Consider the following 14,071-nt stretch of genomic DNA (forward strand, 5'->3'; position numbering starts at 1 on the left):
AGTAACATGGAGAAGTGATAGGACTATCATATCCCAAATAAATGAATATATAGAACAAATGGGAGACAATTTTGATACCTTGATGACAAGCTATTTTGAGGATTTCAAAAAATCCATGAAGCAAAGAGTGAGAATACCAGTTTCTTTAGTAGAAAAACATATTAATGATATATGCTTCTTAGTTGATATTGACTTCACGTATATCCAAGCAGCAATTCCAAGGGTGAGATGGATAAAGCCATTTGGTTATGAGATCAACATAGATGAAGAATTTGCAGCAATAATTGCATTATTGGCAGAAGAGACAGATAAAAGTGCCCCACACTTTTGCACTTATGATGCGGTAAGGTCAAAAATAAATATGGAATTAAAAACTGCCTCCACAATGAAAAAGAAAGATAAATTGATGAAGAAAATTAAGAAGAGATTTGGTGAAGGGATAGAGGCTGAAGCTGAAGAAGAAGATGATGACAATGATAATGAAGAGGATGAACAAGAGCAAGGACCAATGGAATTAAATCAAGGCCTAGGTGAACACAAGGAGGAAGGTGCTTAGGAAGAAGAAGCCAAGGAAGCACCAATCCAGGCTGAGCCAAAGAAGAGAAAGGAAAAATATCGGCCTCCAGCTCAGCCCAAACCAAAGAAAACTGCCATGCCATCACCCCAAAAGCTAACAACCAGAGCTGCAACAAGGGCCTCTACTCAAAAAGCTAAAGAGGAAGCTACAAAGAAGAAACCAATCAAGAAGACACAGGAAGAGCCAAGGAAAAGAAGAAAATATGTAGTTGAACCTGATACTAATGAAGAAGATCAATCTGAAAAGGTAAGCCATTTTTTAGTTGATATATTATGTAAAAAGATTGGAAATGGAGATTTAAGCAACATAAATAAAGTTGATTTCAATAAATTCACTAAAGAAGAATAGAATAAAATAGAAGAATCAATTAATGAAATGATGGCACAGTTCAAGTACACTCCTCTTGAACTAGATGGACAATTGCCAGATGAACTGTCTAAAATTGTAGAAGACATATGGCATTTCTATTTAAGAATGGAGAAGGAGATGAGAGAAACAACCCTAGCAAGCATACTACCTGATTTGACTAAGGAGCAAATAGAGAAAGCAGTCAAAAGGCACAATGCTGGGTTTACACCTAAATACAGGGAATTCTTCATTCTCCAAAACAAAATGAAAGATATTGTACAAAGAACAACAAAATCATGGAAGAACTTGTACAAAAAGATTGAAGACTTTGTTGAAGAAGAATACAAGGAAGAAGCTACTGCCCCACCAGAAGAGAGAAGAAAAAGGAGAGAAGAGAAGACAAGAGTAGAGCAAGGTAGAGAAGAAAAGAAGGAAGAAGAAAAGAAACAAGAAGAAGAGAAGAAGGAAGAAGAAGAGAAAGAAACAAAGGAGGAGACACAAAAGAAAAATGAAACGGAAACATCTGAGGAAGAGCAGCAACAAGATCAGAGTGTGCAAGACACACAATTGCCACCTTCTAGCCCTCCTCATATACCCATCACACCTGCAGAAACTATAACTGTATAGGATGTTCCTGACACTTTTGCTCAGAACATCAATCCATTAATTGCAAAGGATCTCAAAAGAATCCTTGACCAATCTATGCAACAAGCAAGATTATGTGTAGATCCAGTATTGGTCAGTATGGATAAATTATAAAAACTCGTAGAAAACACAATTAGAGATAAGGTGAATCCATAAGAACCACCTTCCATCATCTCTGTAGCTACTAGTGGTCAACTTCAAATGCCAACAGTTGTTTCAACAGGCATAGTTGACACCATAGTTCAGAAGCCAAGTGTAGTAGCAGACAAAGAAATAGAACAAACAGGAAAGACTATTACATCTGATCCTATAGCACAAACTCAAGGTGCACTTCCTACAATTACAATAATTGGTCAAGGTAGACAGCAAGAGGAGAAAATAGAGGAAACCCCTAAAGAGCAGGAGGCAATACAAACCTTGATAAATTTGCCTACCTCGGGGACTCCTTCACAAAAGCCATTACAAATATCAGCACCAAGATCAAGCTCTACAAAAGTTGCAAGGGTACTTCACTATGGAGACCCTAAACTAGATGAGGAGATAGTCATACCAAGTTATGACTCAAAAATAATAAACATTGATCAAATTAATGAAGTGCAGGAAGCATTAAATAGAAGAAAGAGGCAAGAGATACTCAGGAAGGAGCATCAACAAAAAAAAACTTTACATGATATTAAAGACATATTTATGGATGCCTTTAGTATTCAGTCACCAGATGAGTCCAAGAATATCATGGAACAATTATCAGATATTGTTGAATAGGTGACAAATGCAGACCTAGAGACAAATGCAAAACTCATGGAATGGTCTGAAAGAAAATTTCAAGGAAAATTTAATGAGAAAATATCAGGTGAAATAGCACTTTCTCATATTGAATTGGCAAAGGTCATAGACAAAGTGAAAAAGGTACTTGAGAATATATTCTCATTGTACAAAAAGTTGTGTGGCTTTTCATATTTCACACAAGAGAACAACCAAAAGATAATGAGCTTGGAGAGAAATTTGAATATTTCTAGCATGCAGCTACCAAAAGATCCAGCTCAAAGTGAGAAGCATTTTGCTCAAATACTTCACACTCAAAAAGAAATAGGTGTATTAATAGCAGAAGAGGCCACCATCAAGGAAAAACTATTACAACTCCAATCCTCCATTACCCCACATTTGGAAGTCCTCCATAAAGAACAAGTTTATGTTGAAACTGTTTTCAAGAAAGACCCAAATCTTTCTACTTCATAAGGACTTATTCACCTTGCTGCAGAGACTGCCATCTAGCATAATTCATTGGAGATTGCTTTGCATAATTGGGATGCAGCTCTCAGGATGATTATGGAGGTAAACAACACATTTTTGGCAAAATATGGTCTTAACCCTTAAAACCCTTTGACATAAGTATCAAAAATGGGGAGACAAGATAAAAGGGGGAGAAGAGATAAAGGGGGAGACAAGAATGAAGGATATGAGAGAATGGGGGAGATAAGATAAAAAGGCGGAGCATGTTATATAGCATAAAATTTTGGTTACCAAGATAGCACAGATAATGGCACAATCAACTCAGGGGGAGTTACAATAATTTTGAGGTATATATATTTTATATTACAAAATTTTGAAACCTCTGTATGTATATCGAGTAGATTAGTAAATGTACTCATAAGGTCAGTTAAGTGTTTTTGTCACTCGTGTCAAAGAGAGAGATTGTTAGTCTTAGAATGGTTTTGACACTTGAGTGCCAACACACTTAAACACTTTCTACATTGGAGCCGAGTACACCATGTATGTTGAGCCACAACATGAGCCGAGTCAGGAAAGCCTTCAGGCGCTGAGTGATCTTTAGGTGCCGAGCAATCTTCACGTGTCGAGTGAAGATCAGATGTCGAGTGAAGATCAAGTGCCGAATGACTTTAGGTGCTGAGCATAATACAAGTGCCGAGTGATATTTGAGTATCGAGTCATAGACAATGTCGAGCAATACAGAAATACAATAGGAGCTAAGTAAGCCAGTTTAATATAAGTGTCGAGCATCAAGAATCAGTAAGTGCCAAGCAACTCAAAATGCACATATGAGTTTGTAACTTTACAAATGTAGATGTAAACCATTTTCATGGCTGACATATGATGAATCTCGAAGGATTAAAAGATAAGGTCGAATCTTTTGTTCTTCCTATGAAATCTACATGTAGCCAATAAGAAAAATGGAGAAGGCATGCAACCAATAGTAAATGTGCAAGGAATGAGCGAGAAACAGAGATTCAATATGGATCGTAGATCCATACCTAACCCTAAGTCTTCGAGTGTCTTTATAAGGAAGACTATCTCATTGTATATGTGTAGATGGATGAGGGTGTGTAAGGAAAACTAATTTTTAGAGTGAAGAGTATCAGATCATAGAGGATCAAGATCAGAGAAAGCAGATCAAGTGCCTGTATTCAGTAATCGAAGGATTGTAAGCTATCAGGTTTATTATACCTAATACTCTCTAGCAATTGTATTAGAAAGAAAACCCTATGGTGATAGGTTAGCTTAGTAGTTATTTTGTAGATCCTTTAAATATGTGATTAAATCCTTTAACAAGGTAACACTTCTTGTAAAGTGTTTACAAATCTTCTAACAAGGTCACATTTAAAAGTGTGTTCTAGCCTTTAACAGGGCAGACCATCAAAAGTGGTTAAACATTATTGCTGCAGTAATTTTTGTGGGTATCATCCCCACCCCAGTTTTACCTTCTTATTTTTAGAGGGTTTCTGGGTTACCAAAATCTCAAGTGTTATGTGGTGATGCATATGTGTTTCTCATAATTGTTTCATGTGTTTATGTGCATGCAATCTACTTTCAGTTAAAAGTTTTTATGGTCAAAGTACAATACTTCTGATTCACCCCCCCTCTCAGAAGTCGTATTCCTATTTGAATATTCCAATAGAGTTGAGGTATATCAAGGTATATCAATGGAGAAAATGATGATTGATGAAGAGGATTTGGAAAGAAAGAATAATAGTCTTTTTCAGTTGGTATTTTTGGAACTAGATGTTGTTCATCTATTTTGCTACCAATGCCAAAGGGGAAGATTTTTGGAAGCATGAATGTTGATGACACTTCTATGGGGAAGTATTGTAGAAATGTGATTAGATCATTATCATGATGATATATTACATTCATGACTATGTTTATCATTGATTTCAATACAACAGTTTTCTATGGTATCTGACAGAAGAACAACAATAAAGATCAAGTTGGTATGGATAGATAATTGAGCATTTTCACTAAGCAAGGTTAAAGGGAGATAACATTAAGTGTCTAGTATATGTAGCTAACCTCAAAAGCATAAGATATTAAGTCTAGAAGAATTCATACAAGTTTCAATGAAGACTATTCTGAGATAGAGTTTATAGAAGCATGTTCTAGTAAACTTGTTATATCTCTTAGCAGATTTGTTATTCTGAGAAGTCAAAGTTAAATATGTGAAGAAGAAATTTTGGAGATGACATAGCTAAGCTCGCTCATCATAATGCCAAACATACAAAAATTTATTCAAGTTACAAGGTGAAAGATCAATGTTATTACTAAGTGTAACATGTTCTTAATAAGGACTTATAATAATTAATTTAGAAGGTGCAATAGTCAAATCAGGGAATTATTTTATGGATTCAATATAAAGGAAGGACATTTTCTTTTATCATGTATGGAAAGAAATGAATGATTAGAAGAAGCATGAAGAGTGGAATGTGAAGATAAGCAGAGCATAGTGAAGGTGAAGAAAACTTCATTGTCGAGGTTTTATTGTGAAATCTGAGGTTCATGACTTGGTCTACAAGGTTTAACAGGGATTCGTCCAGTTGACAAGATAGAGGAAAGAGGTTAAAGTATAGTACATACAATTATTTTACAAGAAATAGTTGAGAGATCAGTTGGACAATGAGTTTGATAGTCTTGCCCCAGAAGTTGTTTGGACACTGAGTCCTACCTTCTACAACTCTTAATAGGGTTGAAATCTCTTAATAGGGATTCAAAGTCTCCTAACAAGGACTCATATGTACTAATTGTTGTAATAGACTCCTAAAAGGATCCATCCTCTAACAAGGAATATTTATATTAGTACATCATCTTGTGGGCTTCATTCCTATTGGGGTTTTCCCTCTAATCAAGGGTTTCCCTAGTTAACAAATCTAGTGTAATTGTGTATATGCATCTTGGAATGGTTTTTCTTTACTTTGATTGAATGGTAAAGATTAATTAAGGTTCATAATTATTTTAATTGGGTAACTGATTCACCACCCCCCCGCCCCCCCACCCCAAGTTATCTTGGTGGGCTATTGTTTCTAAGAAAATCCTCTTCATCAATCATCTTGGTATGACACTCCACTCAGGTAGCAAATGTCTCACCAATAAGGCTTGACATCAATGTCAACATAACAATTGTTCCAATTGTAGTTTCCAACAATCTCCCTCTTTTTCATTAATGGAAACACCTCACTTAAAGTTACCCTACAATCCAAAACTCTTGACATGCTTCAATCAACTCCCTCTGTGTTCAATTAAAAATCTTCATTTATATCCTTAGTTTCAATCTAATTATCATCTCAGTGTCCAACATCTCTCTGATCTCATCTTTTAGTTTCATTTTGATTCTCATAGATTTAGGTTTGATATGTTACACCTCACTCTTATATGGTAACTGCATCAAGATCTCCGTCTTGTTGTAAGGTAACTGTATATATTATATATTCTCCATCTTTCATGTGTAACTTTGCTCATCTTTAATCTATCCCTCTTTAACTATTTAGACAATCTCTCCCTCTTTTCCACTATTAATGGTAACTTCTGAACATCTCCCTCTTTGAAAACAATGTCAAAGACACTTCAACATCTTTAGTTAACATTGTCTCATGCATATTCAACATGTAGATATCTCTTGGTCAATCCTCTAAACTAAGTTCTTCTTTTGTCATCTTGCTTATGACTAATTCAACATTTTGTGCTTCTCTCTTCACAACTTAAGGCAGATCCTAATGTGTGACCTTCTACATCAATTTGTAAGATATTTTGATCAAAACATTTGATGCAAAGCTCCATCTTAGCTTAGGTAGCTTTAGTTAGGAGAATTACCCCAAATTTACCTCTTAGATATTCATGTGCATCCTTAGGTAAAGCTTTTGTAAATATATCAGCTATTTGTATTTTTGTATTTGCATACTCCAATCTCACTTCTTTATCTTGTACCAACCCTATCATGTCCCATCTTTGGTCTAAATAGTAGATTTATGTGAGTTAGCCTATCATGGGGGTCTTGCAGCCAGTAGTTGTGGATAGAGACTCATACAAGATATTCAGTGATCGAGCTTGACATTACAGGTATTTGGGAGCTAGTTGGGTGCAGTTCCTTGATTTTAGGGGCCATTCCTACATTTTAGGAGGATGTGGCAATTTCCAAATGTGAGGTTCCATGGGACCATTCCATGGTTTCAGTTTTAGGATGATAGGGTGTGTTCCCTAGTTTCTAGGAGCATCCCTAGATTATAGGGAAGGGACTGCCAATCGACCCATCTCGTCTGGTATCAATTACAAGATAGGTGGCATGGTCAATTTCACATTTTTTTGGTTAGTTTAGGATTTTAGAGGTAAAATGGAGAATATTTTAATATATTTGAATATTTCATAAGTTAGCATTTATATAATTAATAATAAGGCTATTTATAAAACCATTTTGGAGTGATAAGGGGAATATGGCTTCGTTTGGTCTAATGTTTCCTTGTGTTATAGCTCATTGGAAAGGTGTTGAATTATTATAAACTAATTTCACTATCTAGAGACTTTTTGGCACTTTGAGTTACGATATTTTAATAAAGTAATGTTTTTCCTCTAGCCTAGATGCCTTTTTTTGGAAAAATGTTATTTTATTATTAAATGCAAAGTGTAATTATCATTTAGGGTTCAATTTTCACTTGGGAGGAGTTATAAGGAGACAAGTACCTAATTGGTTATTATCTTTGACATTTTGAAACTTGTGAGATTGGAAATTACTCTAGTGGTTGGGATGAAAACCCTAAGTCTAGAGTCTTAGGATGCAAACATTAACAAGAATTTGGTGATTCATTATTGGAGTTGGAAAGTACTATTCTCTATGGCAAGGATTGAAATTCTTCATAGCACCATTTATTAGAAGGAAACATCACATTCAACTAGGTGGCCAACCTATTCTAGCATGGGTGTTTCTTCTAGAAGTAGCTTAGGCTTTTATTGTGGGCGATGTTCCTTATTAGTAGCCACATTTTGCAATTTGGAGATCATACAAGGGTTTGTGATAGCAAGCTCTCCATTTTTTATTATAAAACCCTTCTATAGCTAGCATCAGGTTCATTGTAGGTAGCAACAAATCCATTTAATATATTTATTTCTTTGACTTCAAAAATCTAAATATTATGCTTGGTACAATTTGAATCATTTCTATTTTGTTAAGTGTTTTCAATATAAGAATGCTACTCATCATTCTTAGTTTGAAGTTATTTTTCATTCATCATTTAGTTGCATATATCTTCAAAAATACCTAAAAACTTGAAAATGAGAAAAAAATAAAAAGAAATCAAACTTCTATAAAGTATATTCACAGGTACAAAATTCTGGTCAAAGTCTCAAATTTTACAAAAAACATCAATTTACAAGGTCACTAGGATTGGGGATCTTTCAGTGGTATTAGAGCTTTGATCTTGCTAGACTACGAATTTTATTTACACTTCTATGTATCCGTGTAGAGTTGAGATAAACAAATTTTATACATACAAGAGGATAGGGGTGGAGCAGATCAATTTTATTCACAAGAAGTTATCATAGTCATAGATCTCATGAATCAATTGAGATCTCCCTTCAATCCACTAGGAAGGCATGCCCTCGCACACTAGTTAGGGATAGACCCATACTTTCATGACTTATACCAGGTGAGCAATCGGCATAGGTAGAGCCACCTAAGGTGGGATACCAAGATTCAATTATGGCAAATACGAATGAGTGGAGAGCCCTACCTTCAAAGGTTAGGGACACTTTTCCTCTTCCCCAGCATTATGCACATTGCAAAGATACTATTAGGTTTAAAGGAGATAGGGGCTATATACTACAACAAAACAATGATCTTAGTAGAGATAGAAGGAATTTCACACTAGCTACTTATGATGGCACTAATGGTTTAGGTGCACAAGCTGGACATTTATTTATCCTTGAGGCCCATGCCTGAGAGAGAGGTTATATAGTTTGTTGTCTTGCATTTAGATGGGGTTGCTTATCACTGGTGGCACCATGGATTAGTCACCTAGGATCACACCATGGTCCATTACTATGCAAATTTCACTACACAGTTCATTACCATATTTGATCGCAAAGATATAGAGATTTACTATGGCGAGTTGGCACATCCTAGATAGATAGGGCATGTAGAGACTTATATTAATGAGTTCTAGCACATTATAGTCATGGTACCTAATATATCATAGAGGCATAATGTGATGCTTTTTATAGAGGGATTGCAAGACAAACTTAAGGGGTTGGTACGACCATTCAAGCCAGTCACTCTCAAGGAGGCCATTGATGTGACATTGAGAATGCACACCACTCGTGCTTCTTATCAGATAGATAAGAAATCATTCAAGGATTCTCAAGCTCCATAGAAGACCAACACTTCCCAGAGTAGAGGGGGACCATCACCTCATCCTCCTAAAATGGACCAAGAGATGAGGAATGATTTGAGAAGGATAAAGTTATGCTTCTCCTATAAGGAGCCATGGGACCCTAGACACCATTGGCTTGGTAAAGGAAAATTTCATTTGATTGAGGTGACATCTGAGATAGGAGATGAGGAGATCTCTAACACTGATATCGAGTATATTCTAGAGGTGATTGAGCAAGAGCGTCTGCAATTGAAGTTAGACACTTTTGAGCCCTTGGTATTAGTTAAAGTGACTATGGCTACTCTATCTAGTTATCACAGATTTCATGCCTTTCATTTGAAAGGAACACTTCAGGGCCAACAAGTTATGAGCTCGATAGACACAGGTGCCACATACAATTGTATGATCATAAATTAGTGGATAAGTGTATCTTTCAATATGAGTTGTTTTTTGGTTTTGGGGTGAAGGTTGCAGATGGTGCAATATTGGGCTATACTAGGAGGATTCCTTAGCTTAACATTTAGATCAGGGATTATACCTTGATAGATGATTTCTATGTACTCCCATTAGAGGAGTGTGATGTGGTTTTGGGCATGCAATGGTTACAGGGCTTTGGACAGTACATTACTGACCATTGTTGCATATAGTTATAGTTCCTTTCTGGAGGAAAGAATACTATCTTGAGGGCAACATTAGATGGTGGATCTAGGGAGGTGTCTTCTTGTGGGATAGAGACTATCATTAGACATGATGACATGAATTGGGCTACACATTCTTTTGTGAAGCCCAAAAGACCTACACCTTAGGATGGCAAGGCATTTCATGTTGATATATAGTCAGTGAAGGATTGACATGGTTGAGTGTTTGGTGATATACCCATGAGTGTACCTCTTGATAGAGGATTTGAGCATGGGATAGAGATGGAGGATGTAGCTAAGCCAGTAACCACCACTCCATATCATCATCCTAGAGCATTCAAGGATGAGATTGAGAAGACTATTCATGAGTTGTTAGACACTTGGTTCATTTTCCCTAGCTCTAGTCCTTTTGCTTCTTTTTTGGTACTCATTAAGAAGAAGGATAGGACTCTATGGATATATATAGATTATAGGGCCTAGAACAAGAAGATGATAAAAAATAGATATATCATTCCACACATTAATGAGTTGTTGGATGAGCTTCATGGAGCTATCTATTTCTCTAAGATTGATCTTTGTTTAGCCAATCATTAGATACATGTGCGAGATGAGGACATACATAAGACTTCATTTTTTTTTTCACTATGGCCATTATGATTTCTTGGTGATGCCTTTTGGTCTAACAAATGCACTGACCACTTTCCAATCTTGTATGAACCATATCTTCAACAAGCAGTTGTCAAAATTGGTTTTAGTTTTTTTTTATGATATCTTGATTTATAATTGTACTTGGGAGGATCATCTTAGACACCTAGAGGAGGTACTTAGCATCATGGAGAGTCAGTCTCTATTTTCTAAGCTATCCAAATGTGAGTTTGGACTTAGTGAGATTTTGTATTTGGGCCATGTGATCAATACTAATAGAGTGAAGGTGCATAAGCAGAAAATCCAAGCAATTTGAGATTGGCCCTATCCCAGGAACATTACTAAGTTATATGGATTCATTGGTTTATGTGCATATTATTAGAGGTTTGTGAGGGGATTCTCTTAGTTAGCATCACCCTTGAAAGATCTCATGAAGAAATGAACCTTCAAATGGAAAAAGTAGGCATAGGGAGTCTTTGACAGACTCATGGAGGTTATGAGAACATGTCCAATTTTAGCACTCCTTGATTTCTCGTAGCCTATTGTACTTGAGTGTGATGCTTTAGGTCAGGGCATAGGGGTTGTTTTGATGCAAAAAAAACATCACATTACCTATGAGAGTAGGAAGTTTCATGATAAAAAGAGGTTGTATTCTACTTATGATAAGGAATTTTTGGCTATTATGCATGCATTAGTCAAATTTAGACACTATCTTGTTGGCAACAATTTGTGGTAAGAACTATCCACAATAGTCTAAAATATTTCTTTGATCAAAAAGAGGTTGATGATTGTCAAAAAAAAGTGGGTAAGCAAGATTCAAGCCTATGATTTTGACATAAAATTTATTAAGGGGAAGAAGAATACTATTGGTGATGCACTTTCTAGGAAACCATCACTTGTTTCCATATGTTTATTGAGTGAGATTTCAACATATTGGAAGGCTCAGCTTTTAGTTGTGAATTCCAAAAATTAGCATGCTTGTGAGATCATGGATGGACTAGTATAGGATAATAAATACAAAGTGATTGATGATGTCATCTACTACAAAAAAGAATTAGTCTACCTTGGTCCTGAATAACAGTTAAAGGGACAAATTTTGCATGCCCTCCATGATACTTCTACAATAGGGCATCTTGGTTATGGTAAAACATATAGAATGGTATAGGAGAGATTCTCGTGGAATGGTCTCAAGGATGATGTCTTATGCCATATTCGTGAATGCATGACTTGCCAGCAAAACAAGATGGAGCATACATTCCTGATTGGTTTTTTGTAACCCTTGCCTATACTAGAGTAGAAGTGCATGAGACTCTTTATGGAATTCATTATAGGTCTTCCTTGAGTATAGGGAAAGGATTGTATTTATGTTATGATGGATAGGTTGACTAAATATTCCCACTTCTTTCCCATTGCAATTGATTTCAAAGCTTCCCAAGTAGTTGAGCTATTCTTCAGGGAGGTGTTTAGACTCCATGGTCTCCCTAAGACCATAGTGAGTGACAGGGATAGAAGATTCTTGAGTTCTTTTGGTAGGAAATTTTCATGCTCAAGGGCATAGAGTAAATAAAGGAAAAGTTCATTTTATTGAGGTGACATCCAAGATGGGAGATGAGGAGATTCTTGACACTGATACTAAGTATAGTCCAAAGGAGATTGAGCAGGAGCATCCGCAGTTGGAGTTAGACACTTCTGAGCCCTTGGCATCAGTTAAAGTGACTATGGCTACTTTATCTAGTTATCCTAGATTTCACACATTTCATATGAAAGGAACACTTCAGGGCCAGCGAGTTATGAGCTTTATAGACATGGATGCCACATACAATTTTATTTAGTGGATAGATGTGTCTTGTAGTATGGGGTGTTTTTTGGTTTTGGGTGAAGGTTGTAGCTATCATAGTATTGGGATGTACTAGGATGATTCCTCAGCTTAGCATTCATATGGGGAATTATACCTTGATAGATGATATCTATGTCCTCCCACCAGAGGAGTATGATGTGGTTTTGGGCATTCAATGGTTACAGGGTATTGGATAGTACACTATTGACCACCATCATATGTAGTTAGAGTTCCTTTTTGGAGGGAAGAATACTATCTTGAGGGAAACATTAGATGGTGGATCCAGGGAGGTGTCTTCTTGTGGGATAGAGACTATCATTAGACACGATGACATGATTTGGGATACACATTGGTATGTGAAGGCCAAGATTCCTATGCCTTAGGATGGTAGGACATTTCATGTTGATATACAATCAATGATGGATTGGCATGGTCAAGTGTTTGGTGATATACGCTTAAGTGTACCTCCTAATAGAGGATTTGAGCATGGGATAGAGATGGAGGATGGAGCTAAGCCAGTAATCACCACTCTATATTGTCATCCTAGAGAATACAAGGATGATATTGAGAAGGCCATTCATGAGTTCTTAGACATGGGGTTCATTCACACTAGCTCTAGTCCTTTTGCTTCTTTTGTGGTACTAGTTAAGAAGAAGGATGGGACTCTACGGATGTGTATAGATTATAGGACCTTGAATAAGAAGATGATCAAAAATAGATATCATGTTCCATGCATTAATGAGTTGATGGACGAGGTTCATGGAGCTATCTACTTCTCTAAGATTGATCTTCATTTAGGCTATCATCATATACATGTGTGGGATAAGGACATACATAAGACTTCATTTCATTGTCACTATGGGCATTATGAGTTCTTGGTGATTCCTTTTGGTTTCACAAATGCACTAACCACTTTTTAGTCCTATATGAACCATATCTTAAACAAGCAGTTGAGGAAATTGGTTCTAGGGTTTTCAATGATATCTTGATTTATAGTTGTACTTGGGAGGATCATCTCAGACACCTAAAGGAGGTACTTAGCATCATGGAGAGTCAATCTCTATTTGCTACATTGTCCAAATGTGAGTTTGGACTCAATGAGATTTTATATTTGGACCATGTGATAAGTACTAATGGAGTGAAGGTGCATGAGGAGAAAATCTAGGCAATTTGAGATTAGCCCTATCCTAGGAACATTACTAAGTTACATGGATTCCTTGGTTTATGTGCATATTATCAGAGGTTTGTGAGGAGATTCTCTCAGTTAGTAGCAACCTTGATAGATCTCATAAAGAAGGAAGCCTTCAAATGGATAGAATAGGCACAGGGAGTCTTTGATAGACTCAAGGACATTATGAGGACATGCCTAGTTTTAGCACTTCCTAATTTCTTGCAAACCTTTGTACTTGAGTTCGATGCTTCAGGTGAGGACATAGGAGTTAATTTGATGTAGAAAATACATGTCATTACTTATGAGAGTAGGAAGTTGCATGATAATGAGAGGTTTTATTATACTTATGATAAGGATTTGTTGGCTCTTAAGCATGCATTGGTCAAATTCAAATAATATCTTCTTAGCAAAAAATTTGTGGTAAGAACTGACCACAATAGTCTAAAATATTTCCTTGATAAAAAAGAGCTCAATGATTGTCAACAAAAGTGGGTAATCAAGATTCAAGCCTATGATTTTGACATAGAATTTATTAAAGGGAAGAATAATATTGTTGCTGATGCA

The sequence above is a fragment of the Cupressus sempervirens genome, chromosome 10 (genome assembly GCF_028749045.1).
Source record: "Cupressus sempervirens isolate cs-2001-9-10 chromosome 10, ASM2874904v1, whole genome shotgun sequence".
Taxonomy (NCBI): Eukaryota; Viridiplantae; Streptophyta; class Pinopsida; order Cupressales; family Cupressaceae; genus Cupressus; species Cupressus sempervirens.